This window comes from Columba livia, chromosome 1 (assembly GCF_036013475.1).
Source record: "Columba livia isolate bColLiv1 breed racing homer chromosome 1, bColLiv1.pat.W.v2, whole genome shotgun sequence".
Taxonomy (NCBI): Eukaryota; Metazoa; Chordata; class Aves; order Columbiformes; family Columbidae; genus Columba; species Columba livia.
In genome coordinates this window covers 115,165,595-115,179,388 of record NC_088602.1, presented here as the reverse complement: position 1 = coordinate 115,179,388, position 13,794 = coordinate 115,165,595, and the positions used below count along the sequence as shown (strand labels likewise).

General features: G+C 35.1%; 1 protein-coding gene across 2 annotated transcripts in view; it reads right to left on the bottom strand.

Annotated features, from left to right (window-relative positions):
- NLGN4X (neuroligin 4 X-linked) overlaps positions 1-13,794 on the bottom strand; it is a 182,501-nt gene that overhangs the window by 15,930 nt on the left and 152,777 nt on the right. The gene's annotated exons all lie outside the window — the stretch shown is intronic.

Below are 13,794 nucleotides of genomic sequence, written 5' to 3'. Positions count from 1 at the left end.
TTTCAGATGGACATCACTGATTTAGGCACCGCTGACAGCTGCTTATCAAGAAAAAACAAGGAAATCACTTGGCTGGTATTTCCAAGCTAATTATCAGTTAAGACAAATTTGACAGAAGAGAGCCCCAGTACTCAGGAGATTTGGCATCCTGGAGCAGTTTGAGATGAGACAACCTGGAATCTTGAGCCACCTTTGCTTGCTGTGACAAGAACTTCATGCTCCTATGAAGGACTGCAAGGAAAGCCTGAGTTCTCTAGGGTAAGAAAGGCCTAGCAGTACATTTCACCTGCTTTGGCAAAGAAGAACAGCTCTCTTTGAACTCTCTAATTACGTTGTGTCAGTGAGAAGAAGAACGAAAATTCACAAGATGGAAGGGATTCAAAATATAGAGGAAGTGGAAGAGAAGGAAAGGTAAGAGAAGAAGTCAGATACGTCAGACATTCACCTGTATTTACATAGTCTTTTCTATGGTAAAATTCCTACAATGAGATGCAAAATCAAGTCTCGTGGTTTAAAAGCAAGATCATATAAAGAATGAACTCTAAATATGGAATGCTGTATGGCCTACATTATGGTGGCATATATTTCTGCATGCAAGGTTAAGCATGATGGAATAGAACGTATTACCTTGCACCCAAATGAATCGTTCTCAAATTTATTTATTAATTTTTAATATGAATTTAATGTCAGCAAGTGTCTGATGAGTCCTTTCATTTTTCATAATACAGTTGCTTCAATCGTAGTAATATGAATCATATCCTTATTGCTAAATAACATTTGATACGGCTTTCTCGTAAAAAGTCTTTAATAATGGCAAGAACAGTAGTTAGAATAACAATAACATCTTCTTTATTAGTTTCTATACCAATGAGAAAAACAAACAAACAAACAATTAATCCATAATTGCCCCAATTTTTTTAATAGATGTGTTTTTTTCTCTTTTTCACGTGCTTTTATTATTCTTTGAGGCATGTCAAAGAAAGAATAACCTACTTGCGGGTTTTGTTGCTGCAGCTCACTGCAATGTTCTATAATATTCAATAATTAAGACTTTGTTAAATCAGAACTATGACCTCTTTGGAGAAAGTGACTGTTGTAACCTTTAATGTAGCATGGTAATTAATATTCAGAGCCTAAACAAATTTTATCTGTTCCAGCAGTGTTAAGCTAAAGCTGGTTGATCTTTGTGATTTTGAATTGTTTCCAAATGTACTAAAAGGTGACTGAGTAAAACTGCATTCAGTGAGTATCTGATGTTAAACAAATGAAGATTTTTTTGTTTCCATGGTTCTCTCTGATTCCCTTTAATTGTAAGAACCAATTTTCTTAATTTAAAAACTAATCATCATGGCAAAGTGTCAGCCCCACATGACTCAAATGAATTCATGAATCTGTCTTTTCTTGATGAGGATGTATTTTTTTTTATGCTCTGAATACCAGATCAAAATATTTGTTCAAAGACATTTCAAGAAATTCAGCAAGGAGTAACTCTTTGTCCAGAAATAAACAACATTTAGAGATTTACTTTTTTTTTCTGTGACCACAGGGAAAATTTCAGAATCGTATCTTCATGTGTCACTTTAAAATCCTTAGGAAGCAGGAATGCAGCTTTTTATTGAGATGGGGATTTACACTCTGCGTCTTTTACGTAGATGTTTTTAAGTGAAGCTAAGAATACTTCCTATGTTATGGCTTGACATAATTAGAACGACATTCTGTGATCTGAAAATCCTTATGTTGGGGTTTTGATAGAACCTAGAAGTTCTCACTAACCTAATGCAACACAAGAAGTAATGGCAATACTTGAATATGGAAAACAAAGAGCATTTTTTTTTCTTTTCTACGTAATGATACAGAAAGGTATTAACAGTAATATTCAGTCCTTGACTTTACAAATCTGTCCTCCCTCAAATAATGATTTGAAAGGGTGACCACATGGCTCTCCCACTGCAAAATGCCATAAACAGCAACAGTTGAAAGAGAGGAATGTGAGTCTATCCCATCTGTGTTCAGTGAAATACCCTAAATGGCTTTAGGGGATGTTTGCTCCAAACCTATTGTGCCAGAGGGAAAGATGACCACCAGCTAAACTGAATAGTAACCAGGGAATCAGAGTCATCTGAAGCAAAGGTCACCTTGCAAAAAAGGCAAAAGAAACATAACAATCTGTAAAAGCAGAGATAAGGAGATGAGAAAAGGGCAGCATTTGGACATGGTTTGACACTGCAAGATGTGGCCACTGAAGTGGCAAACTCCCTCCAGCCTGGACAGAGCACGCTTCTGTGGGGTGCCTGCACCCACCAAAGGGCTATGTGGGCTGGCACACAGGGAGCCTCTTGGTGTGTGGGGGGCCTTGTGGGCTGTTTTTCTCCCTCTGTGGGCTGGCGGATGGTCGAGAGTGGCAGGAGCTTGCCTGATGCCAGAGCAACCATATGTCCCAAATTGAGAATGGGAGAACTTTCACTCCTCCCAGTGGGGTTGCTGGTGACCCATGCAGCCTGAGGGTGGCTTAGTGCACACCTCACTCTCTGTGTTTTTGTGTGTGATTAGAAAATTTTGGGATTAGTTATAGAAGCATGTTTAGAAATTTGCAACTGTTTACCAACCTTACTTAAGTGTCTGATATTGTAGTTTATCTTTTGTATTGCTGATACAGATCCTGAAAGTATAACTCACTAACGGCTGGTTAGTTATATGTCACTAATAAATTAATAAACTCCTTGGATACTGATTTGGTTTAAACCACAAGAATTGAGCAGCTTTTCCCTATGTTGATTTATTTACAAACACATAAAAATGCGTACTTTTATAAAAAGATATCCAAAGTATTCTTAATTTGTTTTACTGTATTACTTGTCATTAATCTTGCATCTCATTTTTTCTATGTTATTTCATGTAGAGAAAAGTAATGGTTCTTTAAATTGAGTTTTCTAAAGTAATAGTTTTATTTATTTTTCTCTGATTCTATTAAGGGAACCATTCGAGATGAATGCTTTAGTTTTAATCTACTAGATTAGCTACAGTCAAGAAGCAAGAAGACTACAAATGGAAATAACTGGGAATTTTCTTTTTCCCCAGCCTTTAAAAATGAATGGACTCATAAACTACATGCTATCACTTTCACTATTTTGATAATGCAGTGAAGACTAAGCTACAAACAGAACTCAGGAGGAAATCCCTAGGTCTTTCTCCATAGTTCTTTTTCTCACTATGCCATGGCAAACTTACTGAGAGACTAAAAAAATCCTAACAAACAAGTGGTGATATTACCCCTTTACTACTAAAATGTTATGTGGGAACCCACAGTGACAAATTGCAGGGGTCAATACCTAAAATCCAACCAGGCAGTTTCCTTCTGTCCACCTCCAGCCTTGTCTTGTGGCTGGAGGCCTTCCCTACACTACCATGCCATGCAGACCTGCAACAGTGAGTCCAGAACAGAATAGCTGGACCTCATGTCTACACTGTTCACATTTCACATACTGTTTTTTACTAGGACCTAACTCTTGTCTAGTCCCATGGGCTGAATGAATGACCACTGGTAGATATTGTGCATAAGGTGAAACATCTTCCAGCTGAGGTTCATGTAGAGGGGTCCAGGCCATGCTTTACAGAACCTCTCTGCAATGTGAAACAATATGCAAGGGAGTTGTGACAACTCTGAAATTTTCTGTGGAAATGCACTCTTGATCCAACCACAGAATTTCAATTTGTGAGGAGCAGGCTCAGGTGTAGTAGCATTTCAGCTATGGACCCTGTTTAGATAAGCAAATAACTCAGTAGGCTGCTTAACAACTATAATGCATTTCACTTATACTAAATATGATGTTGGAATATAGTCTATCCTACTATTTTGACAAAAGGTATTGAATAGATAGTTTGAAGAGAATAACATGAACTTGTCAAGAAGTAACATCAATCATAACTGAAATCTTTGTGTCACATACAGCTCCAGATCAGAGGAGATACAGAAGGATGTATGGATCAGTGTTAACTTTAGCCACATAAAAACTCTGCATGTTAGCTAGTATTTTTTTTGTACTAACCTGATAACTACTGTGGAGAGACAAAAAAAAAACCCAAACAACAAACCTCCAAAAGTAGCTTCAGCTTTTTACACATCTAGCTTTGGATTGGTTGATTTTCCATTAAAGTAATTTTCTTTTGCTGTAGAAAACAGACAAATGTAGATGACCATCTTAGACCTGACATCTACCTTTTAGGCAAGTTTTGGTGTAATCAGTCCATACCTGGAAAATAAAGTTATCTCTAGTGCTGGTGGCTCCTGTTGTTCAGGACAGAAAGACTGGCAGGACAGACCCTGCTCTGTCTGCTATTGAGATGAAAAAAAATGGAGTGACTCCAGTAACTTCACTACAGCTTTCTTGGATTTAACCATTAGAAGATGAAGAGGAATTTGTTTTTATTTGAGGACATGTTTCATTGCTCTTTTTTGCTCTGAAGTAGCTCTGTAGAAAAGGGGAGTTTCATCTTTCAGGAATTATTTACCCAGCCATTGTCATGAATACTAAATTAATTTTTAAAAGAACAGAAAAAAATAATTAAAACACAAATGCTTAGGAAAAAGTAAAGATAAAGAAAAAACCAAGCAAACTGAACAAACAAAAAAAAAGAAGTTAAATATAGTAAATCATGACCTGAGTACTATGGCTTCAGCCTTTGAGAGAAATACAATCACCAAAATAACTGCAATCTTGTAGCAATTTGTATTTATTTTATTCCTATGCACTGATTTCTCATTCTTTTCAAATTACTAAAAATATAAAATACTGTGACAGCTTCCTTCCTTCCTTCCTTCCTTCTTTCCTTCCTTCCTTCCTTCCGTCCTTCCTTCCTTCCTTCCCTCCTTCCTTCCTTCCCTCCTTCCTTCTTCTGTTTGTTTGCTCCCAAAGCAGTGGAAGCAGGAGACTAGACAGTGAGCTACATTTCTGCTTTCAGACTTTTTTCCACTGTGTCCTTACTTATCCCTTCCACATTGGCTAGCAGTGACATCTGAATTCTTATATCACCACCAGATGTAAAGAGAAGCTTGTATAACAAAGGCATGTGTGATGGAACTAAATTGCCTGTACTAGGTTATATTTTTGAAAAACATTTCCTTCATTTCTTCTACTTTCTCAGTTTAAATATGATCTGATATATGCTCATGTAACACTAATCTTAAAATTTTCCATTTGATACGCATAGTTACATGGGTGCAAACATTGTTATCCATAGTTCATGCCAGGCTGCAACAAACTGTAAGTTATTAGAAACTTAAGGGAAAGCTAGAAAAACTACAAATGCAAAAGATTCTCCTGTCGTGATTTTTTGCAGGTGGGGTACTTCAGTAACTTTTGTCAAAAGTAATAAACAAACAAAAATACTTGCTTTGCTCAAGGAAGAATATTTTGCACTACTCTAGTACTACTCTAGTAGCTCTTAGGACAGGTTTTTGGTTTTGGTTTTGTGTTTCCTAAATTTATACTGCAGTAGACAGTATAAAATCTTCCAGTTGAAACTGACAAGGTTGATATGGTGTGTGAAAGCCAGTATTTGCTTACTGGTTCAAAATAGTATCAAAATTTGCAGATACAGTTTGGTACTGGTAAATTGCACTGATTTTAAAAGTTAAATAAAACCACAAAGCAGAAAGCTAACTGGTTATATTTGATTATCTTTTCCCATTTAAGAGGAAAAAACATAAATAATGAAAGATTAAACCTCATTCTATCATGCATCTTAGTAGCTACTACAATCAATTTTAAAAGTGCTTCTTGAAATGAGGCACACTCTTCACTGCAAATGAAGTACTTTTTCTTCCACTTCTGTCCTGCACAGTTTTTCTTAAAAACAAAGTGTTAAATTGTACAGCCAAGATATCACAAGAAATTAATTATCAGGAAATCTGTACAAAATCAGCAAACAAGTGCAGTTTGATTTATTTGTCTCTTCCTTTTAAAGCCTCTACTGTATCATCTGGCTTCACATTTCTTTCATCCTTACGCCTCTTCATGATTGCTGCCCAGACCTGTATAGCCTACTACAATTTGTTTGTCCGGCAAAATTTTCACAAATAAAATTGATTTGTACCACATCTGATCAGAAATATGCCATAAGCAGTATAAATAAGATACAAGAGACTATGCTTCAAAACATAGTCATGTCACTTTAGTTTTCATTTGTGAAATGCCAGAGTAGGGCCTTTTTAAAACAAAGAGCAAACAGCAAGCAAATAGCAAAGTCTTCACATTTTCTACTAGCTTTTATCTGTAGATATCACATTTACCACTGTAAAAGTGTACCTGCTGAACTCAAATGTTAAAAGTGTTCAAATGTGAAATTAAATCCACTGGGGATTATTGAGTACATGGAGACCAGAGTTGGTTCAGGAAGTCCCTGAGATATAAATAGTTGGAGGACAGAGGAGTATTAGAGGGAATTATTATATAAGTTTGTCCTATATTTACTCTTCCCTAACCATCCCCAAACATCCCCAGCACTGTTTGGGGACAGGATGCTTGGCTGGATGTAGTTTTGGTTGTAATCAGTGTAACTATAAATTCCTTTTCCTTTTGACTATGTGTAACTTTATAATTTAAACTTCACTGCAAAGATGGTGGGATGCAAGACGGAGTGATGGTGTCTTTGGCACACATTTAGCAGAAAGAAAAACATTGCTGATTTTTTTTTTCTGTAGTAGGAATAGCCCACGCAAAACTGAGTAAGCATCACTGCTGTACATATTCACTCTGTGCAGACAGTCTGAGGCAGATATCTAGTGACTAAGACAAAAGGGAGAACTGTGGAGTGGCTATGTATGGGTCTGTGAAGAAATAATGTTACACAGACAGTTCTTCATCTTGAAAACAAATCAATAGTGCTTTTCCTTCAGCTGCAAAATGTTTTGAAATTTCCAGGTGCTACTGTCAAAGAAATTTTTTTAATATTCAGCAACTCAAGCAGAACTATGCCCTGCTATTCTAAACTAGTGATCACAGAAATTTCTGCATGCTATTTCTACTTACCATACCCAGCTCCAGATAACACTCATTTAAATTTTAACACGAGATATGATAAGTGAAGAGAAAAACATAGTGAAGACAACTCATCTTACAGTTTTCATATGAGTTAATAGATTATGTTAAAACATAAAGGATAGTGATGTCTTTAATCCAATTTTCTCACTCAGGTTTAAGCGAGAAAACAGTCTCTTACAATTCTACCTTGATGGATTCTTTCAAATTACTTCTATTGTGAAGAAAAAACACCTGTATCTTCTTGTCAAGGAGGAACATCTCATTACCACATGCAGTACAAAAGAATAGGTCAGAGAAAGGGTGAAGTGAGAATACTATTATTATTATTATTTGTTTCTATATTGCTTCAATACTGAGAACTAAAGTGAATTCTTTGCAATTCGGAAGAATATCTAGTCTTAAATACAAAAAAGCCTTTAGAAAACATCCCGGATAGCATATGCTCATAAGAGCACAGGGGGAAGATAATGAGAAAAGACAATAGGATGCACTTTAACAAGATTTAAAACCTATTTTTATACACATTTCTAAACAGTGAAAAGCTTCCTAGAGAGCACAAATTTATCAGAGCACTAGGGAGATCAACATGTTTCCTTCAGTTAAGCCATTAGGATATTTCTACAATGAAATAGTTTTAATGAAGCTAATTGAAATTTGTACACGACACCTAAACTGCTTTTAAATTTGCCCTGTTCATTGTAAAATGCCGTGAAGTTATTGTGCAATGAGGTTGGGGCAATGAATGTCATCTAAGTCATTAGAGATTGAAGATATTTTCAACATTCAGTTCTACCATCATTATTTATGATGAGTAACATACCACTCTATACGAAGTGTCACTGAAGCAGCTTTTGCCAGTTGTTATGAATATAGACTTTTTTTTTAAATAGGAAATACAGGTGTCAGCAACAAACACTGCAGAACACATTCATTGACCTGTTGTCTTCTTACTTGCTATTTACCCACATATTTACAAGTTAAACCTGCCATTAGACAAAATACAATCAATAAAACTGTGTGTCCAATAAAAAGACTTGTTAAATGCATTATAAACAGCCAGATTAAAAACAAAACAAATCAAGATAAAATCAAGCAATGGCTGTAAGAATGTCATTGCCAGGTAAAAACAAACAAACAAACAAACAAACAAACCAACAAAAAAGCCCACCAAAACAACCAACCAACCACCAAAAAAAAAACAACCAAAACCAAACAACCAAACAAAAAAAACCAAAACCAACCAACCAAACAACAAAATAACAAGAACACCACCACCAAACAAAATCAGAAAACCCATGTGTGTTTCACAGAAGAGACTGAAAAATACCTGGTGTAGACAATCAGCCTATGCTGATTAATCTCATCCTAGAATGAATCATAGATCATAGAATGTCCTGAGTTGGAAGGGACCCACAAGGGTCATTGAGTCCAACTCCTGTCCCTGCATATGACAGCCCCACAGTTCACACCATGTGTCTGAGGGCGTTGTCCAGTCTCTTCTTGAACACTGCCAGGCTTGGGGCCATGACTGCCTCCCTGGGGAGCCTGTTCCAGTGCTCCACCACCCTCTGGGTGAAGAACCTTTTCCTGATGTCCAACCTAAACCTCCCCTGGCACATCTTACTGCCATCATCTTTTCACCCAATGTGTTTTACCTGAAACTTTAATTAACTACCTCCTCACTACATCCAATGGAAACACACTTGGAATTGTATATTTCTGTAAATAAAATAACTAACTAAAATAACACTGTTTTATTATATAATAAACACAGTGGAGCAACTTTGATTCTGTGAATGCAGTGCAGTCAAGGCAGATGCATATTGATGCAACAGATACCCTACAGGTAACATCCAGCTTGTAGAACTTCTTGCAGGGAGATCAGCTGAAATTCAATGGATAGCAAAGAAATGTAAGTAGGATAATGCTAATTCTCTGTATTGGCCCTACGGTGGGAAAAGAGTCATGCAGAACAAACAAATGTGTCAAGGGTCACTCTAGTTTCTGGTTAATTATGGACCCTTGCAGCTGTGTCTATAACACCCTTAGCACTGTCTCGGGATTTACAGATCAGCACCATTCATCCTCCTTGAAACATGCAGGACAGATGATCTGGGAAAAATCTTCAGTGATTGAAAAATCCTCAATAATGTTTCAGTGACATGCAGGTAGCTGGCACAAAGTGACTTCCAGCGAGCTGATTTGATGGGAGAGTGGCCTCACTATCAACAGGAAAACTAAGGTCAGTTATGATCTTGTCCCCAAACTGCAATGCATATCCTTCAAACGTAAGCTGATTTTTTGTGCCTTTGTCCACATTTTTCTTGTGTGTCTCATTGTGAGCTTAAGACGTCATGTATAATTAGAAGAATGAATGCAGCAAAATATCAGAAAGCAGAGGAGTAACACATATTGAATAACTAATATATATAAATATTTAAATGTATTTAGTTCAACAGGAATACTTACAGAGGTAAGCACGTTTATATACAAAAAGTAGGACAATGCAAGGCAGATAATGCAGTATCTAATAAAAAATATTTTCCTAATAGGTAGCCTGACATCATTAATCTATTATAAAAGGCTAAGTGATTTCAAATGGCAGACTTCTTATGAGGACTGACCACTTAGAAGAGGGTGATGGTTAACAAGTGATCATTAGCAATGGTATCACTTGTTTTCTGCTCCATGGATGACTGTCTTATCCTCTTAAGCACCATTCTCAGTTGCAAGAAGATGATATAATGACTGACTTCATTGGGTTGTGTTGCTTCCCATTCTCAGGTATAATCTCCATTTCCCAAAACAAGGAAATGGTGCGTAACATTTAGAGAGCTTAGACTATAAAACTGAAAATGAGGTGAATTTTCTCTCTCTCTTTTTTTTTTTTTTCTAGCTAGAAATATTAAAAGACAGTAAAATATTCTACATCTAGAATACAGAATACTAGCTTCAGAATTAAAAGCCTATTACAATTAAAGTTATCCTCTTTCAGGTAAAAAGGAAATAACTATAACTAAGCAGATGAAAAGAACAAACCCCTCATTTTCCAGTTAGAATTTTGTGGGTTTTTTTTTTTTTTCATAATGTTTTGTTCCAGAGTTTAGGGTTTTAAGGAAGAATAATCATATTGTCATCTACAACAACAAACAACCTTTTACTTGACAGAAAGACATTGGTCACAAACAGAGCACCTCATTATATGTCCACAAATTTCAGTTCTGTTATTTGTGGTTTCTGCTGCTTCCTTTCTTTAGCTTACAGAAGAAGAGCATGCTTACAAGCACAGAACTGGAATACAGCAACTGTACCTGGCCCAATGCAACAGTGATTATTCACTCAACAGCATTTGAAAGCCAGAAGTTACTGCATCAGTGCCAGTTAATCTATGATGAAAAAAGCATCCCAGTTGACTCTTCTTTCAGGAAAGAGATTTTGTGTTGATAATATTCAGTTGGCTTGAAGCCTGGACACTCATCAGTGCCGTGTGTGGGAGTCATCAATTGGTTATGGATCAATTCTAGATGTTTTCTTCAAAACCACATTTTGAACAGTGGTGAAGAAAAATGCTGGTTGTTGATAACCACAGAAAACAAGCACATATGGTACTGAGAGAAAAACTAAATTGGCTCTGCACGAGTAAAACCTTTGCACTACTTATCTGCCTTCCATTCTGATCTTAATTTCAGAAACAATTCTACTAGTAATTGAAACATTTGTTTTGCATCATAAATAATGCTATGTTTAGGCTCACATGAGAGTTGAATTTTCATGATGTGAAGTGGATTTTTAAATCGTCAGACCACGAGTATATATTTTAAGTTAATAGGGAATTATTAAAAATTATGAGGAATGTTCCATTATTTCATTCTTAACAAATGGTTGTTCTAAGAAGGAAATTACATTCTGATTTCTTATTGAAAAAAATCAGATAATACTCTTGCTTTATTTATTTGTGGTACACACCACTAAGAAGTATGATAGTGACTAATCACTCACAAAACCTTTAATAAAATTCCTGAGAGCCAAAAATAAAGTTGAAAAGTGAGACTATTATTCAAAGTCTTTTTATGCTACATACTCTATATTAATCTTCTAAAAATGATTAACAATTATATTATACAGACCCCTTTGAAAAAGGCATAGCACAAATAGTTTTAAACCAGAGTAAATGATCCATAATTCTTTATTTTGATCCACTAAGGGTTTTTTTTTGTACTAAATGCTCCCTTAAAATGCATTTTCCTAATCAATATCTAAAATGCCCACTGAAGAACCCTGTCAGTGGATATAGACAAAGTATTTCACTTAAAAGAAACCATGATGTGTTAAAGAAGTAGATTACATAGAACAATTTTTTACATATATATATATATATATAATAGAGGGTATGGGCATATGTCAAAATCGAATTTCCTTTGGCATCAGTTTTTAAGAAAGGCTTGAAGAAAAATAAATATCTTCTGGTGTTCTAGCTTTTGTTCCTTCTTAACATGCTGGATAAATGGTTAAACTTACTTTTTGTTTAATCCAAACTAACTGGTAAAAAAGATTGCAAAGGTTATGAGTTCTGTCACTTAATTTACCAAAATGACAGTGTTTAGGAAGTTCATAAGTGTGTGCACTTAATCTTTTTCACCACGAGTCTGGTCAACGTGTAAGGATGTCTTAGGTGTCTGTATCCCAAAGTCAGACTCTATGACCCTGTAGGTACAGGGGGAGTTAACTAGGCTGTGATAAAGCTTAAACTTCACTCTTTCCCTGATATACAGGGTCCTCAGGAACCAGCCCAGTGCCAGAAGCCACAGATGAGAGGAACACTGACACTGCATCTCACATGTCTCGTACATATTGCCTATGTTGAGTGGTCTACTAAGCAGCTTCAGAAATGGCTAAAATGAAATTTTTAGAAAGATAAAAGTGTTTATGTACTTCTGTCTACATCTACTATTCAAAATTGAGCTTTAGAATACTTGAATAAGCTAAGGTAAAATTTCAGGAATTACATGAACAGAAGAATTATAGAACTCCTAGTAATACATTCATGTTTTTCAGGTTTGGGTTGTGGGTTTTTTTTGTGACTTTTGCTGAAAAGAAAATGTCCTATATGCAAATTTACCTTTTTAAGAAGTTTTTGACAGAACTATCTTTTCTAGATCTTTGACACTGAAGTCCACAGAATATATTGAAATAGATTGTCTCAGATTGGTTTTGCATATCCTGAATCCCCTGTGAGAAAGTAATGGGTTTAAATAATGTGTCTCAGCATTCACAGTTCTAACAAAGCTAACCAAATCACTTCTGCTCCACATTCAAGCACATGGAATATTCTGAATTAATGTTTATAAGGAGGAGTTTACCATGACAGTAGAACTATTATGTGCCACAATTACTCATCTTAAAAGCAACAACAAAAAAAAACCAAATATAATCTCCTTCTTATCACTTCCATAACCTCAGTAATGCAATCATTTACACACAGACATCCTAAATATTTCAAAGTATACTTTGACAACTCTAATTTAGAATATTTCTGAAGAAACATTCAGCTAAATATCTATAACTATGATGTTTGCATAACAACTTTCATAAAGTAATCATTTAGGTGGGCTTTATTGGTAATGAGAGTAATTTCTATAACTTGAAAAAAAAAGACAAAGACATTTGAAGATAATAACATGTTATGCTCAAATCAATGAAAACAAGGACTTGCTGTTTTGCTTTTGTTTTAAAACATTGTATCATAAGTTTTCTGCAAAGCTTTGAATAAATTTGGAAGGTTGTGATCAGTCTTGCGTTATCGTAATAAGTGAAATATTATTGTTATTTTCTACCAGTCTTTACTAATATCTGGTGATTTAGAAGATATATATACTCCTCATTTGACTTTACAATTCTTAGTTCTAAATTAATTATCACTTCAAAAATTTTACACGGCATTTAGTTAGACTTATTCTCAATGATACCACATATAAGGACAAATTACAAATATCATCATAATATAATACACAACAATATAATCATAAAAATAAATTAGAGGGGCAGGACTTGTTAATCAGTTATTCTATAACATGTGGTCCTGACGGGACACCATCTTATTAATTGTTTACTTTTTAATTATCTGGCAGTATTTTTGTCTTTGTATCTAATTATTCATGTATTTGGTGCTTTTCTTTGAGGTTTTTTGTTTGTTTGTTTTGTTTTGTTTTGAATCCTTATTTAAGTTATAACAGTGGGTGAGGTAAAGCTTACCATTAAAAATAACATGGGAGAAACATATGAGTTACCTGTTGGTAGCCAAGTTCATGCTACAATAGCCATCATTTCATAGTCATCACGTAAACTTCCTTCTCTTAAGTGGTTTCCTAATAGAATTACTCTGGGCCTTCGGGAGGAATTAGATTTTCAATAATTACATTCATAATTTAGAAAAAGAAACAACAATTAGATTAGTTTAATTTAATCTTCCAAGTAATGTGGCATTTTCCCCACTAGTATATTTGCATTTGGTTTGGGGTTCTGTTCTGGTACTTTTTTTCTGTGCTTGCTTCTCTAATTAATAATATATGTTTTATAGCACAAAATCATAATAAAGGCTAAGAATAATAAATTCTTATTCTTTAGTTTTAAAAATATTTTTTTATGAATCTCAGGAAAATCTTATTTTATTTTTTTTTTTAGCCCAATGGTTTTAGTTATCACACTTTTTATGTAGCTATGTAGTGATTTTAATACCATGTGAGAAAGCTAGACA